The sequence below is a fragment of the Podarcis muralis genome, chromosome 17, assembly GCF_964188315.1.
Source record: "Podarcis muralis chromosome 17, rPodMur119.hap1.1, whole genome shotgun sequence".
NCBI lineage: Eukaryota > Metazoa > Chordata > Lepidosauria > Squamata > Lacertidae > Podarcis > Podarcis muralis.
The window spans coordinates 3268242-3277773 of NC_135671.1; the positions used below are offsets into that span (position 1 = coordinate 3268242).

Here is a 9532-nt window from a genome sequence, read left to right on the forward strand (position 1 = left end):
CTCCCATTTATCCACTCTGCCCAACGCAGAATGAAAGGACAATCCAGCATTTCACAAACTACTCCTGGTCTTACTACAAGAAAGCAATTGGACAGGTTTTTGCAGCTTCAAATGGCAAACAAAGGGGGGGGGGTGGAGGTGGAAAGAGACCCAATGCCTTTTCCAATCCACCCACCTAGAAAGGCTTTGAAGGATGTTAGCAGATCCAGGCACCAACCCAGAAATCTCCAAGCATGGTGTCTTCACACAGCCAATGGGACTGTACCACTAAATCGTATGATGTACCGTGATTTACACAGCTGGGACACAGATCTTATCGAATGCAAAGAGGCAGGGAAGGAGTCCAGAATTGCATGTGATAATGATGGAGCCACAGAGTGTTTGTTGTGGGGGAGGAAGGGAAAGGAGAATGTTAGCCGCTTTGAGACTCCTTAGGGTGGTGATAAAGCGGAATATCAAATCCAAACTCCTCGTCTTCTTCTTCTTCTTCTTCTGACAAACAGGGGGCTGCTCACTTCACATCTAATGCATGTGTGATTACGTGGTGGGAGTGATTTAAAGTGCCAAAGCAGCAACAGCAGCAGCAGCAGCAGCATAATAATAATAATAATAATAATAATAATAATAATAATAATAATTTATTACTCATACTCTGACCATCTGGGTTGCCCCAGACACTCTGGGGCAAGGATATTGAACCTTCACCCTCCCCAATCTATCCCCAGAAGTCGTCCCCCCACTGGATTCCAGTACAGTGGTACCTCTGGATGCGAATGGGATCCGTTCCGGAGCCCCGTTCGCATCCAGAAGCGAATGCAACCCGCATCCCTGCGTCTGTGCATGCGTGGGTTGCGATTCGCCACTTCTGCGCATGGGCATGATGTCATTTTGACCATCTACGCATGCACGAGCGGCGAAACCTGGAAGTAACATGCTCCGTTACTTCCGGGTCGCCGCAGCGTGCAACCCAAAAATACTTATCCCAAAGCTACTTCAACCCAAGGTATGACTGTACTGGAAACAAGTCTTGCTGGAAGAAAACAAGTAGGCAGGGCAAGAGAAAACGAGCTGCAGAGAGAAAGTGAGTGGAGAAGTTCAGCCTCACCTCCCATGAGACCCTTAGGTGCTCTATATTACACTTCCACCGATCCTCATCTTATGAAAGATTCAGGCAAATCTGTGTATAAAGACATAGACCTGCCACAGCCATTCGCAAGAAACTTTGGTGCAATGGGAGTGGCAAAGAGTAATGAAAGATGAGTGGGGAGTGAGTAAAAACTACTCAGTAAGTCACTAGGGATGCAGGTGGCGCTGTGGTTTAAACCACGAGCCTCGGACTTGCCGATCAGAAGGTCGGCGGTTCGAATCCCCACGACGGGGTGAGCTCCCATTGCTTGGTCCCAGCTCCTGCCAACCTAGCAGTTCGAAAGCACGCCAAAAAGTGCAAGTAGATTAATAGGTACCACTCCGGCGGGAAGGTAAACGGTGTTTCCGTGTGCTACTCTGGTTCACCAGAAGCGGCTTAGTCATGCTGGCCACATGACCTTGAAGCTGTACGCCGGCTCCCTCGGCCAATAAAGCGAGATGAACGCCACAACCCCAGAGTCAGCCACGACTGGACCTAATGGTCAGGGGTCCCTTTACCTTTACCTTAAGTCACTAGCTTTCACACACTGTTCTCTAGAAATCAAGACTAGCACAATTTCTGAGCTCCCAAGCCAACCACAGCAGACCAGACACCTACTGGAGCCCACCAGGACCTTCCCAACCCCATCCCTGTTTTTGCGATCCCCAAAGCAAAAAAATCCAAGCAACAACGACAACAAAAGGTTTCACAACTTAGTGGGCTCCTGTACATGGCTGGTTGTGTTCAGCTTGGTGGATCACCAGTTGTGCAGGCCTGATATAAGTTAAACTGAAATCCACTGTTATGTTTGGGTCTTTGGAGAAGAAGTGGCTGATTCTGGGTCTTTCTGAGACCCAGGTTTCTGAGGTTTTGTGGGGCTCCCTTTGGTGAAGCCCCTCGATTCCTGCACTCCATTCTGTGCCCTTCACCCAAGAAACGGATTAATAAAGTATAATGAACAGAACTCAAAGAACAGCCTGTCCGACAGAGACTGCAGAAGTCCTGTCAGTTGAACTGGCCCAAACTGGCCACATTCTGACAAGTCATTTTGTACATTCACACAGACAAAAACAACTAAGAGCAGCTGCCATGCTTCTGTGTCCCTTCTGGAAACAGTCTACCGTTGAAATGGAGTTTCAAGCACACTCTGTAGCAGTGGTAACCAATGTGGGTCCCACCACATTCAGTTGGACTTCAACTCCCATCAGCCCCATTCAGCGTGACCAGGGATGATAGGCGTTGTAGTCCATCATCAACTTAGCAACATCACATTTGCCACCCTTGTTCTGTGGCAAATCACAAGTTTGTGAAAAGGCAAAACTAAATAAAAGTGATGCTACATCTGCAGGAAAACATATTCTCCCTCTCTCAGTTCAGTCTTTCCTGCCTTTTCTTCAAGCTTGGTGGCCAATATGAACTTTACCCTGTGTTCAGATCTTTCGGGGAGATACTCTGTTCCTATTTCTACAGTGGTACCTCGGGTTAAGTATTTAATTCGTTCTGGAGGTCCGCACTTAACCTGAAACTGTTCTTAACCTGAAGCACCACTTTAGCTAATGGGGCCTCCCACTGCTGCCGCACCGCCGGAGCACGATTTCTGTTCTCAACCTGAAGCAAAGTTCTTAACCTGAAGCACTATTTCTGGTTTAGCGGAGTATGTAACCTGAAGCATATGTAACCTGAGGTACCACTGTATTGCCTTATTCTTTCTTAATTTTAAAATGTTTCCTTTAAACTTCTCAAAATATATTTCAGACAAGTTGAGGGTCCAAATTTCCACTCACGCTGCAAAGCTCACGGGTCCAACTTGGGAAAGTAATGACGTCTGAGTCTAACCTGCCTCCCAGGGTTCTTGGGTTAACACCCTGAGCACCTTGAAGGAAGGGCAGGATTCAGTATCATAAATGCAATCAATGAATTAAATAAATAAAACATATCGCGACTGTTTTTTTCCTTGTCTAATGTATAGGTTGTATGGCACATCCTTTTTATAATAGTTTTATGAGATGGTTGTTAATTTTAAAAGCTGTGACTTTGAACGTTTCCTTGTGAGATGTCTTGAGGGTTCCACTGGGACTCTAAGGCGGGATAAAAATGTTAATAATTTTAAAAATGCCATTATGGTGTTACTTTCCTTCAAAGGGGCACATTATTTTACATTTCAGCACCGTAAACGCTACTCAGCAGCTAGAAGATCTCCTCCCCATTCATTCCCTAACTATCAGAAGTAAAATGGAAGGAAATATGGATAAATCCAAGACACGCCTCTGGACTGAGAGCCATTACTGAAGTTAACAGGCTGACAGACATAACATTATTTTTATTTAAAATAAGACGACTTTTCACAATGATATTACAATGTGTTTTTCTAGCACTGGCCTCAGTGGGGAGGAAGGATAGGTAAATCCAGTGAAATCTATTTCCAATTCAATTTCTGTGGAACCCCTTTTCCACAAAGAAATGTGGTTACTAGAATGCAGTAGAACCAACCACAAATGTATATTGTTCTGAAATGGCAAGATAATAATGGCCAAGCCCAATAGCAGCTCAGCCTTCTGTATGGGTATCAGTTAAGCCAGAGGTAGGCAAACGAAGGCTCCATCTTCTCTGGAGCTGTTTATCCTTCCCTCCCCACCCCCCACCCCAGAACAATGTAAAAAGTCCTGATACGGTGGCAAATAAATCCTGATACGGTCCATAGATCTTATACCCATTACACCTGAACTGTCCCATTGGCATTATTATTTGAATATCCACAATACGTGGAGTCGGGCCATTGATCTATTGCATCAGGCCATGAAGCTACCTAGCTCAGTAACGCTATCAATGGCTATTTAAGGTCTAGATGCTTTACAATGGAGGTGACAGTGACTGAATCTGAGGCCTTGCATATAACAAAGCAATGTTTTGCTTCAAATCCATCACTTCTGCTCGCTAATAGAAACGTAGGAAGCTGTCTTGTACGAAGTCGAGCCAACAGCCCAACTAGGTTATTACTGTCTACACTCTGGGATTTGACAGGATTTTTCTCCTAGCGTTACCTGGAGAAACTAGAGATTGAAAATAGGTACTTCTGCATCTCTACCACTGAGTCCTTCCTCTAATACAGCCTAGAAAGCATAACAGTGACTCCACGGATAACACGTTTCCCAGTATTCTTAAAACAAAGCAGACTACGACCAGGCCAAATGATGCCCATCTTTTAAAAACTACTAGATATCAAGCGATGCCCATTGTCATATCTTTACAGAAGCATTCCTAGTAGAGCAATTGAGCCATGGAAACTATCCAGTGACAGGGGACAGGGAAAGAAGAAATATCCGCTATGTATATCCATGGAGCTCCTGAGTTGGAAAAAAACCCAGTGGGTCATCTTGCCTAACCCTGAGGTTGCATCCCCACATATCCAACCGATTGATATCTTTTCTTGAAACAACTCCAACCACAGCATCAAAACATCTAGAGAGATCTCTGTCCATTTCCTGTTTTCCTGTGATTCCTCCCTATTCCCATCATTCCATCCCCGCTCCCATGTTCCCTAAAATGATTCCATGACATTACTGCAAGGATGGGATAGCAATAACAAGAAGAAGAAGATATAAGGAGGAATAGGGAATAAGGGGAAACCATTTTTCCTAGTGCCCATTCTTATTCACCCACCCACCCACATATACATATACACATACATATACACAATATTGCATACATATATTGTACACACAGAGACATCCGGCGAGAGAGAAAGCAGGAGGGTGAGCACAGTGGCGTAGCGTGGGGGGTGCAGGGGGGGCCGGGCGCAACATCTGGGGTTAGGGCAAATCCATGGGTTAGGGGGCGCAAATCCACAGGTTAGGGGGCACAAATCCATGGGTTAGGGGGCGCAAATTACTTGCCTTGCCCCAGGTGCTGACAACCCACGCTACGCCACTGGGCGAGCACAACGGTATTAGAAAAAAAGCACACCAACTGACGAGATACTTTAACTTAGTAGAAGATGTGCCTCTCCCAGCCATGGTTGTCAAGACTGGTCCTCTTTTGCGTGGCATTTGAAGAAGCTCAGGGGAATGCAAGTGTGAGGGGGGTGGGGAGAGAGAGAAAAAGACTGATGGCCGTATTCAGTGTATCCTACTCCCAGAGTAGTCCCATAGAAATTATTGGACATGACTAACTCAGACTCATTAATTTCAATGGATTGCAACCTTGACTGTTTTTTGGACTATACAGACTAAGAAAAGTGGGAGGACTCTTCTTTTCAATCTTGTGGATGAGTCTGTAGGACAACTGGAGAAGAACCACCTAGAGCAGTAGCTTCCATCTTGCCTACTGATGTAAGTCTTCTCTTTCTCTCCCCCCCCCCCCCCAGGTACTGAGCCAGGAAGCCTAATGTTCAAATTTTGCCTCATCTTGGAATTCACTAGGCAGCTTTAGGCAAGACGCTACCACCTCATCCTTCACCTCCCACCTCCAATTTGTAAAGCAAGAAAAGCGGCCTACTTTGCTGGGCTGTTGTCCGTGAAGCGCTATAGCGCCTCAGAACTGTTAAGTACAGAGTTGAGAAGGCGCCTCCAATCACTGGGCTTTCTCGCTAGGTGCATGAGGTACTGGGGGGTGGCTCTGGAGAGAAGCAACATCTCCTTAATGTTCTACTGGATTGCGGCCTTTCAGGGTGCCTGTTCTATGAAACCTGAAACCTTCTTCCAAGAGGAGAGATTGAGAAGTCCTCCTGCTGTCACTTAAAAGACTGAAAAGAAGCCGCCTTCCACGGAAAAGACCACGGCTTGGGAGGTGCTGTGGCCTCGCCTGTGCATTCCAGCCTCCATTCATTTGCACAAATAAGCGAAAGGTTTTTACAAGACCCATCTACTCCGTGGAGGGTGTGAAGCACCAGACCTTGCCCTTCATAAGAGGCACCCTCCTTGTCACCCCCCCACCTCCACCCAGGAGTAGCGCTACTAGACTATAACTCTCCAGAAGGACACACTGGAATGTCAGGCTCCTGGCTCTCTGGCTGGGGCTGCAGGAATCGGTTCTCTGAGGTCTAGTGGAGCTTCTACATTATGAGGGGGTCTCCTATGGCAGAATGCAGCTTGGGTGAAGGGGCAGAATTAAACTGGGGGGTGGATGTTCTCTTTGGGACTCTCCTTGAGGTTCTGCAGCACCTCTGCCCGGGGTTCTAGGCGTCTTCCACTGTCAGGCCCCGCGGATCCGGCGCAGGGAGTGGACTTGTTCCACGGGGCTCCACCGTGGAGTTGGCCATCTCTGCTCCGGGGAGGCGTTTCTTAGGGGCTCCCTAAAAGATCTCTTCCGCAGAGCCAGCGCTCTTATGGGGACGGGAGTCGCCAAGAGCCTGGGCAGTGAGTGGTGTGTGTTTGTGAGCGCGCTCTCGCTCGCTCGCGCTCGGGTGCCTTTTAAACCACGACCTCCCGGGCTAGGGAGGGTAGGTGGGGGTACCTCCTCTCCTGCGCGTGGGGCTCCTGTCGCCCGATCCCTCCTGCTTCCTGACATCCCCCTTCCCTACTTCGCGCCCTCCTCCCCGCAACCATCCTCCTCTACAGGGAGAGAATGAGAAGAGATGGCCAGGCGCCCGCCAGCCCGCTCGCCGTCCCACCTCCCTCGCCCCAGAACGCACGATCGGTGTCGAATGGATGCCGAGCAGGCGAGAGAGACGGGGCTCCCGGGCTCCTCGCACTTACCGGGCTCCGGCAGCGAGGTCGAATGAAGGGGGGAAGGAAGGAGAAGGAGGCGCAGGAGAGGCTCGGAGAGCCAGCTGTAGCAGCGGCGGCGGCAGCTGCACAACTCCGTCTTCCCCTCCCTCCCTCCTCCTCCTCTTCCTTTTTCTCCCCGGGACTTCAAAGATGGGGGAGCGGGAAAACAGGATCGCAACCCCCCCTCCCCCGCCGTACCTCCAGCCTCCGAGTGGCGTCTGTCGGCGGCGCCCCCCCCCCCCCGCCTCCGGGTTCAGGCGCCGCCGCCCGTGCCTGCGCGCTCGCCCATCGCAGCGCCCGCCCGCCGCCTGCCGCCTTGGCCACCTCCCATTTCCGAAGAGCCCAGTACGCGCAAGCAGCCCCCTCCCCTCCCTCTCCCCCACCCCTCTCTTTCCCTCTCCCTCTCCGCGCAAGAGCGCATCGATTGCACCCGCCGCTCGCCAGCAGGGGAGAAAGAACTGTTTGCGCCTTAAAGCAAAACGATGGCGAGGGCGCAGGAGTCGGGACATGTTATATAACGCTTTTTAAAAGGCGAGGCGGTGGGGCTGGAGGGGGAAGGGGGTTGGTGTGAGCAAAGGCGAGATCGCGGGAGAGAAATGGAGGCGGACGGGTGCAGGGGGACGGGGTGATAGGGTGCCCAAGGATACGAGGCCTTCTCTCGGGCCTTCACCCCCCCCCCCATTGCGCGCAGTATTGACCCACACAGGCGTGCCAACTTGAATAAAATATTGGGGGGCCCAGGTAAGTCCCACCCCCACATAATAGATCACACGACACGGCGCGCACACACACTATTTGGATGGCAATAGCCATCAACTTTGCGGGGGGGTGTGTGCAGCCCCTTTCAGTATTTTATTTGGGTTGGGTGAAGGTACCTCGGCCCCTATGAACTGGTTCCAAGGGACCCACATGTTTTGGCGCTGCATATTGTGCCGGAGTGTGTGCGGGGGTGTCGCATTGAGGGTACCCAGCTCCGTGAAAGTTTCATTGGGGAGAAGATCCCACTGGGCTGCAGAGCGTTTGCTGCCAAGGCTCTGCAAGATGTCTCTAGGATCGGGGCTGCGTAAAGCTGGCGAGCGGCACCTTTCCGCTTTTCACGGACGGCTATGTCATCTCTCTCTTCCTTCCAGAGCATACGTGCAAATCTGGGAGGATGGCGGGGGGGGGGCAGTGGTGGTTTCAAGGGAGACCCCTTCAAACGAGAAGGAGAAGGGAGTTCGGAAGAGAACGACAAAATGGGGAAGAATATTAATCTGTCTCCGGCTACAGACGCTCCGAAATGGCTGTGGTTGGAGCGGAGGTCCTCCTGGCTGCCTGCCTCCCCTTCCTTCCCAAGCCCCCTGCCCCCAACGCTCCCCCCCCCCCTCCTCCTTTCTCTTCCCAGCTTTCCTGCCATTTCTCCTCCCCTCTCAATCCCCAGTACAAAGGAATGGGAGATGCCTGGAGCTTTTTTTGGCAAGGCAAGACTCGGGAGCAACAGAATCTAGGAGCGGGGGAAAGGAAGGAAGAGACGGATCGGATCCCGTAGGAACTGGATTCCGAGCAAACACTGTGCTCTGGAAAAAGGCAAGGACCAGGGAAGGAGCCTCTGTAGAAGCGGTGATGGCTGGCACCACGGAGGAGGTGGGCACGTAGCGGGAGGTGTAATAAACGGAGCCAATTCAAGGGTGCATTCAGACGCGCCACTAATGCCGCTAATGATCCCCGCCCTAAGGTTCGGCAGTTCTTGTCATTTAACTTGTCAAAGGGTTTTGGACATTCAAGGCTGCCAGCTATGGGAGCTTACTGTTTTGCTGCCCTGGGTGAAAATGAAATTGAATCACTTCTTTCCCAAAGAGCTTTCAGGAGTGTGGCCCCTTTTCCATGCAACCAAATGGAGTCTGAAGGAAAAGGGCTGCAACCAGCAAGACCTTTGCAGAGGGAGCACCATCATCCCTTCTTCAGACTTTCCTTGGGACAACAGGGACTTTGGTGGGGAGAAACTGCATTTTCCTTCAAATATTTACCCACTTGCACTCTTAGGGACTCCGCTCTGGATTTGTGTGGGGTTAAGCCCGGCTTCCTCAACCTCGGCCCTCCAGATCTTTTGGGCCTACAACTCCCATGATCCCTAGCTAGCAGGACCAGTGGTCAGAGATGATGGGAATTGTAGTCTCAAAACATCTGGAGGGCTGAGGTTGAGGAAGCCTGTTCTTGAGCGCTGGACCCACTATTGGTCTTGTCCGCTAAATCCACCAGAGCCTGTCTTTGCATGCAGGGGAAGTCCCTAACTCACCAAGGGTTTGAGATCCATCAGCTATCCTCACCTGGTTTAGCTGGCCAGTTGAAGCTGTTTCCCAGGGTGAGGCCACTATCACATGCTGACAGCTCCTAGGAGCCACAGGTGAGAGCTGAGTGCAGGGTGGGACCAAAGGTGGACAAACCAGGAGGAGCACAGTGTGTCCTCCATCAGAGGTACTACCCATCCCCTAACACACGACTCCCGTTATCCCTGATCAACGAACATGCCAGCTGAGGCTAATGGGAGTTGTAGTCCAACAAAATGTGGATGGCCACATGCTGGCAACCCCAGATCTAAATAAGGAAGAAGAAGAGGTACAGTGGTGCCTCGCAAGACGAAATTAATCCGTTCCGCGAGTCTCTTCGTCTTGCGGTTTTTTCGTCTTGCGAAGCACGGCTATTAACGGCTTAGCGGCTTAGC

The 9532-nt window shown here is 50.5% G+C and overlaps 1 protein-coding gene across 3 annotated transcripts in view; it reads right to left on the minus strand.

Annotated features, from left to right (window-relative positions):
• Positions 1–7162, minus strand: part of ATN1 (atrophin 1) — a 32467-nt gene extending 25305 nt beyond the window's left edge. For 2 of the 3 annotated variants that reach the window (XM_077921129.1, XM_077921127.1), the window contains exon 1: positions 7030–7162. The gene's annotated coding sequence lies outside the window, so the exon portion shown is untranslated. Of the gene's footprint in view, positions 1–6819; positions 6985–7029 lie in introns of those variants that run through there. The other variant, XM_077921128.1, reaches the window with a different exon arrangement.
• Between the last annotated feature and the right edge of the window lie 2370 nt (positions 7163–9532).